The sequence below is a fragment of the Mustela putorius genome, unplaced genomic scaffold, assembly GCF_011764305.1.
Source record: "Mustela putorius furo isolate JIRA1106 unplaced genomic scaffold, ASM1176430v1.1 tig00003962_pilon_pilon_pilon, whole genome shotgun sequence".
NCBI classification, from domain to species: Eukaryota; Metazoa; Chordata; class Mammalia; order Carnivora; family Mustelidae; genus Mustela; species Mustela putorius.
The window spans coordinates 5,675,047-5,693,001 of record NW_025422106.1 but is presented as its reverse complement, the minus strand read 5'-3'; the positions used below and the strand labels follow the sequence as shown (position 1 = coordinate 5,693,001).

Sequence of the window (17,955 nt, the reverse complement as noted above, 5' to 3'; positions counted from 1 at the left end):
TTGTCTTTTGGGTTTTTATTATCATTATTATTATTTTATCATTCCTACCTTTGAAACAGATAGAATAAGAAAATTAATCTCAGTTTAACAGAAGAGAATTCTTTGGAAGGTTAAAATTTGGGCCAAATAAACAGTCTTTGATTTTTTCTTTTGTTTTATTTATTTATTTTTTTAATTATGAAAATACTCCTCTTCCTTGGAGAATGCTTGGGACATCATACTAATGTACCCATTGCTATTCACCTATAATTCCACTACCCAGAGATAACGTCTAGCCATGTTTTGGTTATTTTTTACCCTCCAGTACATATCATTGCATGTACTTGAAATATTGTTTCAATAATATATTTTACATAATACTTCAATATATAAAAATTTGCTGTATAGTTAAAATTTATGTTAACGATGGCACAAATATTCTTTATGTGAACCTACCTAATTGTCTAAACCATCCCCCTGTTATTGCTGCACATTTAATTTGTTTCCAGTGCTTCATTATTATAAATTATGCTCTGGTGAACATCTCTGTGCACACAAGTCATTTTTTTGGTTTTTAAATGCTGTTCATAGTTTCTAAAGTAATGAAGAGTGTGGACTCTTTATTACTTTAGAAATGAGGGGTGAGAGGAGGCTGCCGCAGAGGCAAGCCACCAAGAGGTGTGGTCGGCTTGCTGGCAATGCCTGTGTCGGAAGCCAAGGGTTGGTCAAAACCTCATGGCCCGATGTCTGATGCGTAGCCTCTCAAATGCGGAAACAGGATAGTCTTTATTTTTATATCCACGGGTGAGCAGATTGTTGGAGCTGATTGGTAATTATAAAGATAGCATAGGCCAATAAATAAGGCATCGGGACAACTTACTTTGTAATGGAGAAATTAGGACCTCCCCTCCTTTAGTAACAGAACTATTTCTGTCTAGAATCTAGCACTTTTTTTTTTTTCCTTTCTTGAGATTAGAACACTTGGGAACATTTATCCAAGGGTTGCTTGGAAGACAAACAGAACAAAAGATGTGGATAAAGTTGAGGCTATGGTGGGCCCTTGTGAAATATTACTACTGTATCCCCACCAGGAAACAAATTTCATACCATTCTGCTGTGGCAAGGCAGGAAACACAATGCAGGAGTTTTTGCTTTAGTCTTTCTTATCGACCCTTCAGTTGATAACGTTTTTGCCCTTGGATCTGCCCTTGTTCGTGATGCTGACCTTGTGAATCTGGTAGACCCGCTTTCTCCCAGTAGATGTTAACTTTATCAGCTGGCTTTTCCCATTCTTTCTGTCTAGGAGCAACCAGTGTAGGAGGCACCTAGACTGCTTGCTAATAATGCAGATCTCTGAACTCCACAGTAAATTTATTTTATCAGAATCTCTGGTATAAGGGTCCCTATTTGGTCTTTTGGCAAACTCCCCATTTTTGTGCATCCTTAAAGATGACGACTCAAAGTGAGTAAGCTCACCTGGTTGTTTGTTTTTTTTTTTTTTAAGACTTTATTATTTATTTGACAGACAGAGGTCACAAATAGGCAGAGAGGCAGGCAGAGAGAGAGGAGGAAGCAGGCTCCCCGCTGAGCAGAGAGCCTGATGTGGGACTCGATCCCAGGACCCTGAGATCATGACCTGAGCGGAAGGCAGCGGCTTAACCCACTGAGCCACCCAGGCGCCCAGCTCACCTGGTTTTTAAGGGGTGCAAATATGAATCCAGACTTCTTGGCTTTGAATCTCAAATTGATTACCTTCCTTCTGTGAAATTTAATCTCCCTCTGCCTCATTTGACAGGTGAGTCTCTTCACCTGTCAAATGGGGATAATGGTTGTGTTCACATGATATGACTGCTGCGAGTATTCAATGAGTTAATATGTATATATATATATATATATATATATATATATATATATAAACACTTAGAACAGGGCTTGAAGTAGAGTCAGCACTTAATTAAAGTGAATTACCCAATCATTGCTTTCGTTAGTCAACTCTCCATAGAGCATCCTATGGAGACCTTTGACTCTGTAGCCACCTTCCCATTTCCCCTTCTTTTAGAACATTTATTTACCCCCCCGCATTTCCTCACTTGGACCAGTATTAACTGAGTGCCTCCTCTATTCACAGCTTCTTGCTATGCCCCCAAATTAATCTTATCATCACTATGCTAAGATTCTATTGATGTCCCTCTATGGTGACCAGTAATCCATCCCCTCGGATTGCTTCTGGATTTGGGTGTCGTGTCCTGCTTCCTAGAAGATCACAGAGAATTTTATAAGGTTGCCTCCTTCTGAGAGAAGAGGGTGTACATTCTCATATTTGGTGACCCGGACTACACAAGGGTTTTGAGTGACCTGCTAAATTGGCTTGTTGATGAAATCGTGTACCACTACACAGGAAGTAGCGGAGTTGCATGCTTTGAGAACATGTTTTATAAACTTTAAAGTGTTGCAAAAGTGTTGCAAAAAAACGTTAAAGTGTTGCTTTGCTGATTTTTCTGATTTCCCAATGCACAGACAAAGGCAAGAAAGGCAGGAGGGGACAGCGTTATGACAGGCCCAGAGCTGAGGTTGAGGCTGCTTACAGAAGAAACATCCAAGGATGTGTTCACTGCTGATTAAATTTCTGAGCTGTCCTTGCTGACTCTCTTAGGCATTTGGGGCCTTTAAAACTCAAATGCTCTTTTAATCTCTTGTCACCATGAACTGGTGTTTCCTTGGGGCATTTCAGATTCTTCTCAGTGAAGACCAGGGAGCCGTCAACTATAATGAGGAAACTTCAGATTTTTGCTGTACCAAAAAGAGGATGTTGGACTTTAATGTCCCAAGCCATTGATTCAAGAGAGTCTTCGAAGCTGGATCAGTCACTAAAAGCTTCACTTAAATCGGCATGAATTTCTTTTCATGCGCTGTCGTGGATCTCCTAGAGAGGCTGCAAGTTGGAGTATAGTTTGTTAAGTACCTCACTTTTTTCCCTTAGGAAATAATAATAAAGCAAAGGCCAACACTCATGCTGTCTGTTAGAGCCAGCATTACAACAAAGGTCTGTTCCTTGAGTTTAGTACCTGAGCTTGAGTTGTCTTGCCAGAAGAGCCAAACTGAAATTCAGAGAGCCAACTGACCGAGAGAGGGCTGGTTGTTTGTAAGCATACTGCCCTGCAGGCATGAATAATTAAGAAATTAAGACTGTGTAACAGTTTACAAAGCACTTCTGCATTCATTTATTACTGAATCTTTACACAGTACTGTATGGAAATGAGCAGTGCCTTCACAATGGAAACGTAAGTACCAGTGGAGTTTCTATGTTCTAAAGCCATGTTGACCAGTGTCAGGGTCTCCTGTGGTGGTAATATTCTAGTCCTTGCAATCTGATCATTTGATGTAGCCTTCAGTCCACCTTTCATAATTAGTAGAAGGAGGGATCCAATGGCTGCCCCAGGGCTAAACTTTTGAAAGCTTGGAACATGCCATGCTCGTGGACATACAAATGAATAAAATGCTACTGTCTCCTTATTGGCTGACTCATGAAATTCTTTTATTCTTCTTCCTACTGCCTCTGCAAATCTCACCAGTCATCTACTTTCTTCCTTTGATTTTGCATCTTGAATCATTCTTTTTTTTTTTCTTTATTCCACATGGCAAACCAACTTTGAATTTTGGCCTTGATAAGAATACCATCAAATCCCCACCATGTCTGGTATTCTTACTTCACTACCTGGATAAAGAAGACTGTGTTGCCAGGATCAGGCCCTTTCTCCCACTTCATCTGGGTAAAGGGATCAGACACGGAGTAAATGCCGAATACTGAGCTTGTCATACAGTGGATGTTCAGTAAAATGACAGATCACCCCACTCTTCACCCTTTGCCTTCTCTTTCACTAGTGTATATCAGGTCTTGGCTCCTTTTTATCCATTTGTTTTTTATTCAAACAACATCACCTATGAATTTACTAGTCCCCAGGCACTGTGCTTAGTGATAGTGATTTAGAGACAGAATGTTTTCGAAATATGTCCATTGTGAATGGGGGGATAGGCATGTATAAAATTAAAAGATGTGAGTATTGGAAGATAGGAGTTGCACAGGTGTGGGGCATGTGGTTCTAGCAGGAAGAGTAGAGGGAGGAGCAGATGGGGAAAGAGACCTTCATCTTGAAAGAGAACATGCTCTCTGCATGTGCCATTGGGAAGGGCATTCTAGGCATGGAGCCACTGCATAGTGGAACTGCAAGGAGTTTCCTAGAGCTAGGCAAATGTTTGGGCCCTCGGTGGCAAGAAGTGTCAAAATACCACTAAATCTGTTTCCCTGCTGGTGTCTTTTCAAATACAAATCCTATGTTGAACAAGAGTGATGAAAGTGGGCATCCTTGTCTTGTTCCTGATCTCCATGGGAAGGCTGCAAGCTTTTTCCCATTGAGGATGATATTTGCTGTGGGTCTTTCATAGATAGATTTGATGAGATTCAGGAATGTTCCCTCTATCCCTATACTTTGAAGCGTTTTAATCAGGAACGGATGCTGGATTTTGTCAAATGCTTTTTCTGCATCTATTGAGAGGACCATGTGGTTCTTCTCTGTTCTCATATTAATTTGTTGTATCACATTGATTGATTTGCGAATGTTGAACCATCCTTGGAGCCCAGGGATGAATCCATTTCTTTAAAATCCCCTGAGAGAGATTTAAACTTGGTCAGTCACTTCATGAATCATCTTTTATGAGCCTGGGCCCTGTAATCAAGTGCTGTGCTTTGTTCGAGTTTCTGATCTTGATGTGCTTTATTCTACTTAGAAAATGATAATAATGCGTTTGCAAAACAGTGAACGATATAGCCTTGCATAGTTAAGTAAGAAATGGTCTGGAATCTAACTGGCTTCCCTAGAGATTCAGAATGATGACCTTGAACAGTAAAGAATGACAATGGAGGGATTGGGATTGTAGAATGTGTAGGATTTTATCACAGGAAGGTCAAGTGAGAAAAGAAGAAGAAAAATGTGGGATCTAAAAATTCCGACTCTTAGGGGCCCCTGGGTGGCTCAGTGAGTTAAGCCTCTGCCTTCAGCTCAGGTCATGATCCTGGGATCGAGCCTCACATCAGGCTCTCTGCTCAGGGGGGAGCCTGCTTCCCTCCCCCCTACCCCCGCCTGCCTCTCTGCATATTTGTGACCTCTGTCTGTCAAATAAATAAATAAAATCTTTAAAAAAATAAAATTTCCGACTCTTAAAACTAGACAGTAGACAGGTGGTTGCTAGGGACAGGGGAGTGGGGGAACGGGGCTAAATAAGCCACAAGGTACATACTTCCAATTATGAGATGAATACATTCCAGACAGCTAATGTATAGCATGGCGACTATTAATAATATGTGTTATATACAGGAGATTTGCTAAGAAAGTAGATCTTAAGTGTTTTCAACACACACATGCAAACTATGTGGATATGTTAATTAATTTGGTTGTAGTAACCATCTTATTATGCACATGCATATTAAATCATTGCATTATGCACCTGAAACAGGTGTATAATTTTTATAGGTGTACATTTTTACTTGTCTGTCATATCTTAGTGAAGTTGGAGTGACAAATGCACAGAAGTAGGAATGAGCGCACTGTGTTGTAAGGGTATAGAAATGAAAGTGATGTGCAGCCATTCATTCCATAAATTGTACAAAAAGATTGCAACAGAACAAGCACAAGAGGAAAATGGAATGCAAAACAGACAGCACCATCCTTCTTCCTCTCTTCCATCCATCCATCTGTGTATCTACTCATTTCATAAAGAATTATTGAGTGACTACTGTGTGCCAAGCATTGGGAATAGAATGGTGGCATCAAATCAGAGCTCTAGGGCCACAAGGAAGAGTCTAGAAGAACCTAATCCTGACCCTTGCTGCATACTAAATTCTGTTGTGGACCAGATCTGGCACAATTTCTAGACCTGGTTCTTCCTTGTGTGCTCAGCTGTCACCCCATTTGTGAAATGTAACGGACCCTGGAGCTGGGGAATTAATTTAAGGAATTATTGCAGAGAACAATGTACATGACAGGGGGAGCTTGGCTTAGGCTAGAGGTGCCAAGGTTGGAAAAGGGGCTTTTCAAAGCAAAAAACTCACCTAGATTTGATTGTTTGTAAGATTTTGACAGAGATCTACAGTTAGGACAATGCCTGCATGGTTTCTTGTGTGCTAATATGAAGGATGTTGAGGCAAAAGTCAAATAAAAAAGGTAAAAGGGGGACACCTGGGTGGCTCAGTGGATTAAGCCTCTGCCTTCGGCTCAAGCATGATCTCAGGGTCCTGGGATCAAGTCCCGCACTGGGCTCTCTGCTCAGCAGGGAGCCTGCTTCCCCTTCTCTCTCTGCCTGCCTCTTTGCCTACTTGTGATCTCTGTCAATTAAATAAATAAAATCTTAAAAAAAAAAAGGCAAAGGACAAATTAAATGTGTTAGTCAAGAAAGTCTATCAGAGAAACTAAATCTGATATCTCAGTAGAAAATACACTGCAGACATACTGGACAATCCATCCTAGCACAAAATCAGGAGAAGACCAACAGACCACTTGTGTGTCTTCGTTCCCTGATCCATGACTGATTCCATTGTGTTTAGGGCCCAAGACTCATTGACGGCATGACGATGATTTCTCCTAATGGATCATAAAAGTAACAGAGACATGTTATTTGGGCAGATGATAAAGAAAAGGCCCTATACGTACCAAACTCAAGGCAGACTGGTAGAGCTGGGGGTTTCTGTGGGCTGACACAGATGTGAACCCAGTGAGCTATTTCAAAAGGCTGAGATACCCACCACTGAGATGCACTGAGGCAAGGCCCAGCTGATCTCCACACATCTGGGTAGCAAAGCTTTCCCCCTTTCAACATTTGTATAAGGGGATGATTTTGTGCATTTATATGAGGGGAGGGAGAGGCAAAGAAGTTGTTTACACATTCAACTAGATCAAGGACAGTATAGTCCAAGATAGCCAGATGTTTTGCAGGATTTTAAAAGGGTTTCACCAGATGTTTGAATTTGTGGGAAATTGTTGCCGGGTACTATATTAGTGAACTTTTTCAGATTTTATCCAAAGCACCAGTAATTACACGGGGTAAGAAAAATTTCCACCGAAATACAATTGGATAACGCTTAACACCATTGTCAGGCTTAAATCTTAAACTTAAGACAGACGCATGGAGCTTAATGCCTACATAACCCAGACTGTGTTTTATGCCTTCCTGTGGGTTCTCAAGAACAAGTCATCCTGACTCATTGGTGAGTGAATTCTGAGAAAGGAAAATATTGAGGAGAAAAAAAAGGTTGGCAGCTTTGTTCTACTGAGCTCTGTGCTTGATGTGGGACGTGAGAGTGAGACCTGGGTTCAAGTCACCACCAGCTCAGCTGTGTGCTTGCTAAGTGTCCTTGGTTAAACCACTCAATTCTCTGAGCTTCAGATCCTCATCTGTAACACAGGACAAGTAATAGCTGTCCCTGACAGCTACAGTTAGGAACGACCTGGTGTAAAGCTAGTCTCTTTCCAGGCTAGCCCCAGTGGCAATTATCCATGACTCCATGTATAAGCGGACTGTGACAGGTTTTACTTTTTTTTTTTTCATTTTCTTTTTCTTTTTTTTTTTCATTTTCTTTTTTTTTTCATTTTCATTGTCATTTAGATGGACACAAGTATAGTGAAGTGTATCTTCCTATGATCCTGATTTTACAAATGAGGGGACTGACATTCAAGAAAAAAATGTGTTTGGCTCAAGTCAGTGGACCAGGATAAGAAGGAAGTGTAACGCAGGATTACGATAGGGGACACGGGCCAGCCAATCTGAGTCTGGAATCCTTGACTTCATCACTGGCAAGCTGGGTTTTTTGTTTGGTTAAATCTTGGGCAACTTATTTAATGTCTTTGTGCCTCAGATACCTATAGGGTCTGGTAAGAATTAGGATAATAACAAGATCCACCTCCTAGATTATGAAATGAGCTAATGAATGGAAAAGTGTGGTGGTGAACACCTGGGAAGTACTCAGTAGATGTGACTTTTTTTTTTTTTATCAGAACCAGAACCTAGTTCCACAGGCCCTAAATGCTGTGCTATTTCTATCTCAGTACCTTGTCTTCCAAGGAGTCCATTCTGGAATTTCTTTGAGTGTACCTTTTGCACTTATAGTGCTTTTTTGAGGAAAGGGGCAAGCACTGTCTTCTCTATCAGTTATGATTCAAGACTACCTGTCTTCATAAGTGGGTCACATAGACTCTAACGACCTGGTGTCCCCAAGAACTCTACATCTGTGTTCCATATCTAGAATCACTAATCCTAGCTCCTAGGTTACCCTGGAGCTCAGATATTTTTGATCCCTTAGAGGTAGCAGGGAAAGAGAGCAGGCTTTTTAAAAAAAGATTTTATTTACTTATTTGACACAGAGAGAGGGAGAGCACAAGCAGGGGGAGAGGCAGAGGGAGAGGGAGAAGCAGGCTTCCTGCTGAGCAGGGAGCCTGATGCAGGGCTCGGACCCAGGACTTTGGGATCATGACCTGAGCTGAAGGCAGGTGCTTAGCAACTGAGCCCCCAGGTGCCCCCAAGAATAGGCTTTTTGATCAGGAAGTCTGATCTTATAAATTACCATAAATGTTACTATATTCAAAACAATATGGCATGGAAACAGAAATATACAAATACTCAGTGGAACAAGCTCGAAAGTCCGGAGGCAAACCTAGTATATATGGAAACTTAATATGTGGTTAAAGTAATATTCATTTTGGTGGTGGAAGATGATTTATTGGATAAATAATGCTGGCATTATTCACTTTCTATCTTGGAAAATCTCAGACCACCGTCATAGCATATGCAACTTCATCTCTCATAGATTTTTTTTAAAAAGTCACATCATAGAAAGTACAATAATAAAAGTAGTTTTTAATAATTTAGAAAGATTTCTATAATCTGTACCTGGAGATACACTCTTAAGTAATAGAGGAAACTCAGAAACCTTCTGAAGAAAGAGATCAATGTATCCACCCATAAAAAATTTAAAAACGCCAGTATAGAAATACCCAAAATGAGGTTAAAAACTAGATAACAAGTGAGGAGAAAAATGTTTACAGCACATGACAAGGAGTAAATGTTTCAACAGTTCAAATTACAGCAAAAATTTATATGAAACAATATAAATAATCCAGAGAAAAATGCATGAAGAATATTTTCAGAAGAGAAATGCAGATAGCTCATGAGCGTGTGAGAGGACGCCCGACCTCAGCAGCAGTTAGGAAATGCAAATTAAATCAATGAGATCTCATTTTCCTGTTAGATCTCCATAAATAAATAAACAAACAAATAAATAAATAACATCCAGAGCTATGGAGATTATGGGGGAAAGGGACACACACATAGCTGATAGGAACATAAATATTTATAGACAGTGTCAGTATCTTTTAAAGGAACCTGGCAGCATCTGTGAAAACATGTGCCTACCTTGACTGGACAGTGTTACCTTTAGGGATCTTTCCTCCCGAAATGAAGGCATTCGTGTGAAAGGTATATGAAAAGCTTGGTAAAATAAAGGTGGAAATCACCTTCCTGTCTTTCATCTAGGGAATGGCTGAGAAAAGAGAAGCACATCCGAACTATGGAAGCTCTGTCACCTAACACATGAGTGAGAAGCTCTAGGGAGCACTGACAGGAAGGACATCTGTGACATAGTGTTACTTGAAACAAAAAGTCATTTTATAGGGGCGTCTGGGTGGCTCGGTGGGTTGAGCATCTGATTCTAGATTTCGGTCAAGGTCATGATCCTATGAGATCGAGCCCCACATTGGGCTCTGTGCTGAGTGTGGAGCCTGCTTGAGATTCTGTCTCTCCCCCAACCCACGCCTACCCCCAACCCCACTAGTACAGGAGCTAAATAAACAAATAGTTTTGCAAATAGAACCTCTCTAAATGTATGGATATGTTTCGGTCATGTGTAGGTAAGCTTAGTGAAAGATGCCTGACCAAGTGTTCACACCGATTACCATAAGGTGTCCCTGGAAGGAAGAAGAGGAAGATAATCACCCCTTGATCTACACACTTGGGCATTGCTTCCCCGGCTACCATCCATGCACGACTTTGTCTGGTTGTTTGTTAGCTCTAAAGAAAGGAACAAATCTCATATTCTAGTCACTGTACCAACTAGCCAAGTGACCTTGGAAAGTCCCATAACCTCTCTAAGTCTTACTTTTCTCATCTATAAAATAATGATAATAGGATCTCCCAGAGTTGTAGGAAGGATTAGGAAGATAAGATATGTCAGGTCCGTGGCACAGAGATTATGGTACATGATCAGCAAATGCAAACCCCCTCTTCCTTTCTCTACCCCCTCCAATGATGTTTTCAGAAATGCGAGCCAGTCCCCACAGTGGAACCAACAGGTGGATGATGATGCTATACAAACGATTAATCCAACAGCTTCTAAAAGCAAAATAAAAATGGTTGTCTTTGGAGTTAAAACCATTTTGGGTGATTCACATTATTCTTCACCACCATCACTCCCCACCCCCCGCCAAATGATCCAGACATCGAGAGTTACAGATTCAAGAAATAATTGCACATGGTGCCTTCAGGGTGTGAAATTAAGCAGTCAATCCTATGATCTAGAAAGCACCCTATTCTGAATCCAGGTTGGGCTGTCTGGGCACCTGAAAGCTGCCTCTCCTCCCCACTCCTGTCTGGATCTCTCATCTTTTCCCTTTCTGGGATGCTGCAGTGGTGGGACCAGTGTCGGGGGCCCACATCATCCTCCAGGATCCCCTCACTGGACCCCTTCTCTAACCCTCACAGAGTATTTATTATAAAAACCACATAATGCTAGACCTTTGATAAACATGTTCCCACTTAATCTTCCCAGCACCTCTCTGAAGCAACTGTCACCCCCATTTTACAAATGGAGAAACCAAGACTACAGAAGTGTAGCCACCTCCTCAAGTTTCCATGGTGAGGATAGGGTAGCTCATGATCAGAGAAGTTAGAAAACCCAGTGGCTTAAACTCTCTCTCTCTGCATAACCGTTATTCAGAGTCCCGTGATAGTGTGTCCTAGGTACTAAGAATGGCAAGCTTCTCTGCGTAAGGGAGAACTTTCAGCTTTTAACTAGTTCTAAGACTTTTGTGGTTTGCAGTCTCTGCTCATGCTTGCAGACTGAACTCCAATATCCCCTCTAGTAAGAAGGCTTATCCTAGCACTGGGGGGAAGGGTCAGAGTCCATTTACTCCCCTCTTTGCATTTAAGCTTTAATATGCACACACCTTAATTATAACACTTACCATGTTTTATGATAACTGTTTGTTAGCATGCCTATCTTCCTACCCTATGGGGTGTCCTTAAGAGTGCAGGCATTTTCTTTTAATCTGACTCAGTGGAGATGTTTCATTAATTTGCAGATGAACGCACAACTTAATGATTATGTGTTAAGCAGGTTACTTTGCAACCCCTGTGAGTCTCTCCCCAAGAGAGAGAACAGGAAACCCCTGTTAGACGCCCTTTATGAAATACAAACCAGAGGACAAGCAACAGAAGAAGAATCCAGAAGCAAAAGAGTTATTCAAACGCTGTTCCTCTTATGAAATAAATCTGAAATCAGAAAGGGGCCAAAAGCCTACAGCAGTGGGTATTTTAAACATGCTTATTAATAATGGCTCAAAGTGGAGATTTATTACAGTTGAGAATAGGGAAAGGGACAGTAAATCAGCATTGGTGAGGAAAAGAGCAAGGGAGAGATATGAGTTCTTATTTGAAATGTATTCATGTGCTTTATAACCCTAAAGTAGAGATTGCTGTATTGAAGTGGAAGGCTTTATTTGTAGGATTGAATTCACCAAAGATACGTTTTATGCCAGTATTCATTTTCCCATCTTTCATTTGCTTTCCTTTGGCCGAAAAGTTGGGGACTTAATTTATTGCTTGAAAGCAAAAAGAGATTGCCTTAGTGGAGTCTCTCCATGAAAATATTCCTTGCTTCGAATGGTGACTTCAAGCACTCGTTGGATTCTAGGAAAAATGCTATTTTATTGGCACATATGTTGAAAAGAATAGTTTTTAAAGCATTCAATTAGTTCTGCATCTGAGATAGAATTTAAACAAACCCAAAGCAACAGGATTAAATTCACGTAAAAACCCAACTGTTGCTTGGGAACCGATTCTTTTCCCACTCCAATTACTCTAAGGATAATCAAGCTCACTCTTGGCTGTATTCCAGCCAAGGAGATACATGCCTTTCATTCATCAATCAATTCATGGTTCTCCCTTGCCTAAAACTCTCAGTGGCTTTCGCATGCATTAGAGCCAAGCACAAAGTCCTCACTACGGGCAGCAGAGTCCGGAAACATCACCCCTTGTCTACCCAGCCAACCTCCTCTCCTCTCGCCTTTTCTCTCATCTGGTTCATCAGGTTCAAGTTGACTGGCTTCCTCCTGGTTCCTTGAACACATCAGGCTCTTCTCTGCCAAGATCCTGCTCCTCTGTCTGGGACACACTTTTCCCCGCCACTCTTCAGGCACGACTCCTCTCAATCCTTCCACGGCTACTAGATGTCACTTCCAGAGAAATTATCTGTGACCACTCTAGGCTAGGTCTCTATCCATGCTTTATTCTGTAATCCATTGCCATCTTTTTTTTTTTTTTAAGATTTTTATTTATTTATTTGAGAGAGAGAGAGAGAGAAAGAGAGTGGGAGATAGTACCAGCTGGGGGAGGGGTCAAGGGAGAGGGACAAGCAGACTCCCCGCTGAGCAGGGAGCCCAATGACGATGAGGAGCTCGATCCCAGGACCATATGATCACAACCCCAGCCAAAGGCAGACACTTAACCAACTGAGCCATCCAGGCGTCCCAGTACGTTGGCCATCTTAATGGTCTCTACAGCGTGCTCACCAGAAATGCTAACTACGGGGATAAATGCAAGTGTGGAGATAAACAATAAGCAATAAACAATAAATAATAAATAAATAAATAAATAAATAAATAAATAACAAATAATAAATAATAAACAATATCCCCCGTATTCCCTGCTGGGAGCTGTCTTCCTTCATTGCTGAACTACCTGGAACTGATAGCAGGGTCTGACCCATAGTAGGTCCTCAGCAAATGTTTGCTGCATGAGTTCTGGGTGTCAAGCCTAATGCCTGGCATGTCACAGGCTGTCAGTAGACACTTTTTAAGTGAGTTTGTCTTCCTCCTTTAGGACTTAGCAAATTCACATAAGCTGCATGAATTCCCAGTGCCAAATTCCCTGCCCATAACTGCATGGGCTATAAAAGTTCTGCTGAGACAAGAAATGAAAATTTAGGACACATAAATAAAAAGGATGTCCAAGAGTTCAGACAGATGCTGGGCCATCATCTCTAGGATCAAAAAAAAAAAAAAGTCCCAGGGCAAATTTTAACTCTCAGTATCAGATTTGAGTCCTCCGGTTCCTTGCTCTCCCAATCAGTTCCTTGTTTCAGTGAGAACTTTTCCATTTTTGTATGGGGGTTACCATGATGTGTTAATAAACCAAACTTGGGCTTTTTCTTGGTTCACTGGTTTTGAACAAGTAGCTGATGGGTTTTGCTTTGGGTTTTCCAAGGCTCATATTTTAAGCCGATGAAATCGCGGTCACTGGGCGTCTTTCATAGCTCGCTGCTCCCAGAGCCAAGAGACTGTTTGGGATTTGTAGTTTATGGTAACAGTATAGCATCGCCATTGGGGAGATATTTTGGCAAAATAGCACAGAGCTGCAATGCAGCCCTTACGGGCCATTGTTTGGGCTCTGTGAAAATTAATTTGCAAAAATATCCAGGTCTGTTGTGTGTTCTAATTTATATGTAAATTAGAAGATTGTGGGAAAAGGATACCAGGAAAGATGCCATTCGGACAACTTCAGACCAGTCGTCCATTCATTGGTTAGAGTGACTCTCACTCAGTTTTGCTTTACTTACATTTGAGGGTTTTTTCTTAATGATACATTGAGCCAGTCAAGCTAGAAAAAGACACAGCATTAGTCCATACACCACAATAACTGATGCTTTTAAAAAAATGACACAGAGCTTAAAAACTTGATTTATGGGGATAGTCATAGAAACTAAGAGAAAAGTAATTCAATAGTGATTCTCTCAATTTGGAAGTAGAAGCTGTGTCGTAGCATCCCAGGATGCCACCTCTGCTCCCAAGGGTGTGTAGCAACCTGAAGGATCAAATAGCATGGCGGGTAGTTAAGTGTCAGAATCAGGCGATAATGTTCTGCCCAAATCCGGAGGGAGAGTTTCTCACTTTAAATCCTGAAGCCTTGGTTCACATGTCCAGCCTCGCTGTGCAGGTGGAATCTCTGGCTCTCTCCCATGCGGCAGGAAGTGTGGCATCTCCACGCCCTCCTGTTTCCAGAGGCTTCCTCCTCATGCATTTCCCTAGAACCTAGATGACACCACATTTGCAGACATCTGAGTCTGGTCCTTTGGGCACCTAAGTTTCCTAGACTAGTTTTGACACCTTTGCTGTCATCCCAGCACTTAACACAGATTCTAAAAGCATGGACTTCTTTCATCTGGACCAGAACCTCCCCAAGCCCGGCTGGCCCCAGGACACTAATCCCCAGAGGGGCTCTTCATGAGCGGCCGTCCCCATTAGATCTCCTTGACGGCCCTGCAGAGGAGACCCAAGCAAATCCCCTCTTGCCTGGATTGAAAACTTTGTATCTTATACAGCCACCATTGTATGGCTTTTTAAAAAATCCTCATTTTGTTTGCAATGGTTGACGTCCAAAGCAGGTTGGTTTGAGTCTCTGCACTTGACATTAAATTTAACCAGAAAATAGTTACCGATGTCACTTTTGATTTGCCAAAAGAGAAACTGGGAGCAGAGTCTTACAATGGCCAAGGCCATACTTAACTCTGATACTCCTTGGCTCCCATAATCTGACCTTGTGTGGAGCCTGCTGGGAAGGAGGGACTTGACCCTCTGCCGGTAAGGCTTTCATTTCATGTGTATGTTCAGGCCAGATGGTCTGTAAAATGCCTTCTATTTCTGAAAGATGAGGAATTCATGGCTTATTTGCAAATGAGCAGTCCAGGGGCACCTGGGTGGCTCAGTCATTAAGCAGCTGCCTTCGTCTCAGGTCATGATCCCAGGGTCCTGGGATCAAGCCCCTTATCAGGCTCCCTGCTTGGTGGGAAGTCTGCTTCTCCCTCTGCCCACTCCCCCTCCTTGTGTTCCCTCTCTTGCTGTCTCTCCTGATGTCAAATAAATAAATAAAATCTTGAAAGAAAGAAAGAAAGAAAGAAAGAAAGAAAGAAAGAAAAGAAAAGAAAAGAAAGAGAGAAATAAAGAAAATGAGCAGTCCAGTAGTGAGCAAACTTAGATACCCCTTCAGGAGTGGAGCTAATGAACAGGGGCGAGTAGCTCTCAGCTGTTCCTCTGTTGTCTGAGCAGGTGGTTGGAACCAGACTCATAGGCCTCAGTAGTGAAGTGGGAATATAAAACCCTGAAACTGTTTGTCATAAAGAATGGCAGTCCCAATAAAAGCCCAGGCAGATGTTCCCATAAAGTGTTTGTTGTTTGTGTTTTTGTGGGGGTGCTTTCAGGGTGTGAAGTTTATTGTAAGGCTCGGAGCATCTCCCTCCCCATGTTGCCATATATTAGCAGTCTTGCAACCCATTTATGGGGTTGGAATTATTTTGGGTAATGATTTTCATGGGAATAGATGAAATGCAGTCTGCACTTAGCTCTCACTACCTTTATTATGCAGCTGCCTTCCGGGGGAAGACCCCCAGACATCATAGATGGGCCCACGGTCAAAGAGGTGAGGGTCTCAAGGAATATTAAAGCTCAAAGGGGGGGGGCTGTATTAGTTTCCTGTTGTGGCTATAACAAGTAACTACAACTTAGTGGCTTAACATGACACAAATGTATTTATCTTATAGTTCTGGGGGTGAGAAGCCCTAAATGAACCTTGTGGGGGGGGTGGCTAAAAATCAGGGTCAGCACGCCAGTGTTCTTTCTGGAGGCTCAAGAGGGGAGAAACCATTGCTTCGCCCATCCCAGCTTCTAGAGGTCACCTTGGTTTATATCCCCTTCCTCCATCTCCAACGCCGGTATCTTCTGCCCTCTCTTTCCACCCAAGATCTTTTCTCTATGTCTCTGATGCTCCTACCCCTCTCTTAAAAAAGACCCTTGGGATTACATTGGGCCCACCCAGACAATCAAGGATAATCAACTCATCTCAGTACGCTTAATTATTTCTGCACAGTGTCATTTATTACGGAAGTTTAACATCTTAGGTTGTGAACGTCTTTGAAGGAGGACCATTATCCAGCCTGCCATTAAGGCTATAGAGACCAATGAAAGCCCCAAAGATAAATGATATATCTAAAGCCACCCAGCTCCTCTGGGGCAGTGCCATGGCCTTATCCCAGCATCCTCCTATCTGCCATGTTTCTGTGCATCACTGACAAAGATGGGTGTAGGAGCGGGCCTGACGGGGGCCTTTATTTGCATAACAAACTGGAAATGATTGAGGAGTAAGTATAGGATTGTCAGTGATTTAAAAATAGCAGTATAGAGGAGACAGAAGTTTATATTTTTAAAAATGCATGTTTAATTCAAGAGCTTCCTTAAATATTATCATTTGGCTAGGGCGTGCTACCTTCTAAAGATGTTCAGTGACTTGTAGGGATAACATGACTTAAATACTGATGGGAAGTGAAAGTGCTAAGGAACACAGGTACAGGTTCTTCTCTTCTTCCTACTCCCACCCCCTCTGCTTCTCTCTCTCCATTTATTAGTCCACCCATGGCTGCCATTTGAAAGTCAGTTGGAGTTAGAAAACCAACTTAAAGTCTTTAAACTAAAAGGAATGGAAGAACCACCCAATGGGCTTATTGCCATGGGTTAAGGCAAGTTAACTATTCGCCATATTTTACAAAGAAGACCCCCTTTGGTGTTGAAACATTCTTCTACGAATCTGAGAAACTTGCTTTTGGTTTTCCTCCCGCTTCTGCCCAACAAGGGCCTGTAACAAATAAAAGGTTGGTAGAATTTTGGATTTCGGTGGTACTAGACATACTATCCAGCCTGATCCTTCTCCGGAAATGTGGGTCTCTTCTAGAGTATGTTTGGTAGGGATCTGCGCTACTCCCCTCTCGCCTCAATTTTCTCCATGCGTGACATGAGAAAGAGTGTTGGCTGCTTAAAATAAAGGCTGAATTAAATTTGAGTTCCTGAGAGGACAAGTGCATTTGAGAGGGTTGTGACCTGACTGTTAGTTTCATCTACTCTAGAAATCACTCCCTAACTCCACTACCCACTGTGTCAGGGTGCGGTGCCCCTCACCTAGCAATTCATAACCCACTCACCTCATTCTGCCACCCTCCACCCCACTCCCCGCAAAGTGGTAATCATTCTTCCACATATCTGCCTTATCCTAAATTTACATAAGCCAGGGCTGGGCATGCAACAGGAGCTCATTGTACTGTCCATGGACACTGTGGATGGATGAGTGAATGAATAGCCATATAGGCTCATAGCCACATAGTGGGCACGTGGATCCAGAGCCTCGGTGGAAATACTGAGCACAGAGGAAGGTGGGTGGCAGGAAAATGCTGAAGATACAGTCTGTGATCTTCACTGACATAAAATTAATAATTGGTTCCCCCTGCTCTGCTAACTTTCTTAAGCAGAAGGAAACTGGAAATTGCCACAGAAATTTATTTTCACAGATGCTTTAATGTGGCATGGAAGATGAGTAGACCATTCTGCTTTGTGTATTTGCACCCAACACCCCATGTCGTTTTTTCTGCCTATTAAATCAACACATTCTTGAGCTACTGGTACATTAGGTTAGTGACACAATGCTGGATTAAACAAAGACAAAGTCATTTTGCCAAGCTCCTGTCTGGCCTTGATTGGGGGTCATAAAACTCATACATTCCCTCAGTTTGGTTTTGACAACTCACAGAATAAAACCTTGGGTATGTCACATGCTACT

General features: G+C 42.0%; 1 protein-coding gene across 1 annotated transcript in view; it reads left to right on the top strand.

The window, feature by feature from the left end:
• The window catches only part of CA10 (carbonic anhydrase 10), a 500,008-nt gene that overhangs the window by 194,246 nt on the left and 287,807 nt on the right, over positions 1-17,955 (top strand). The window lies entirely within an intron of this gene.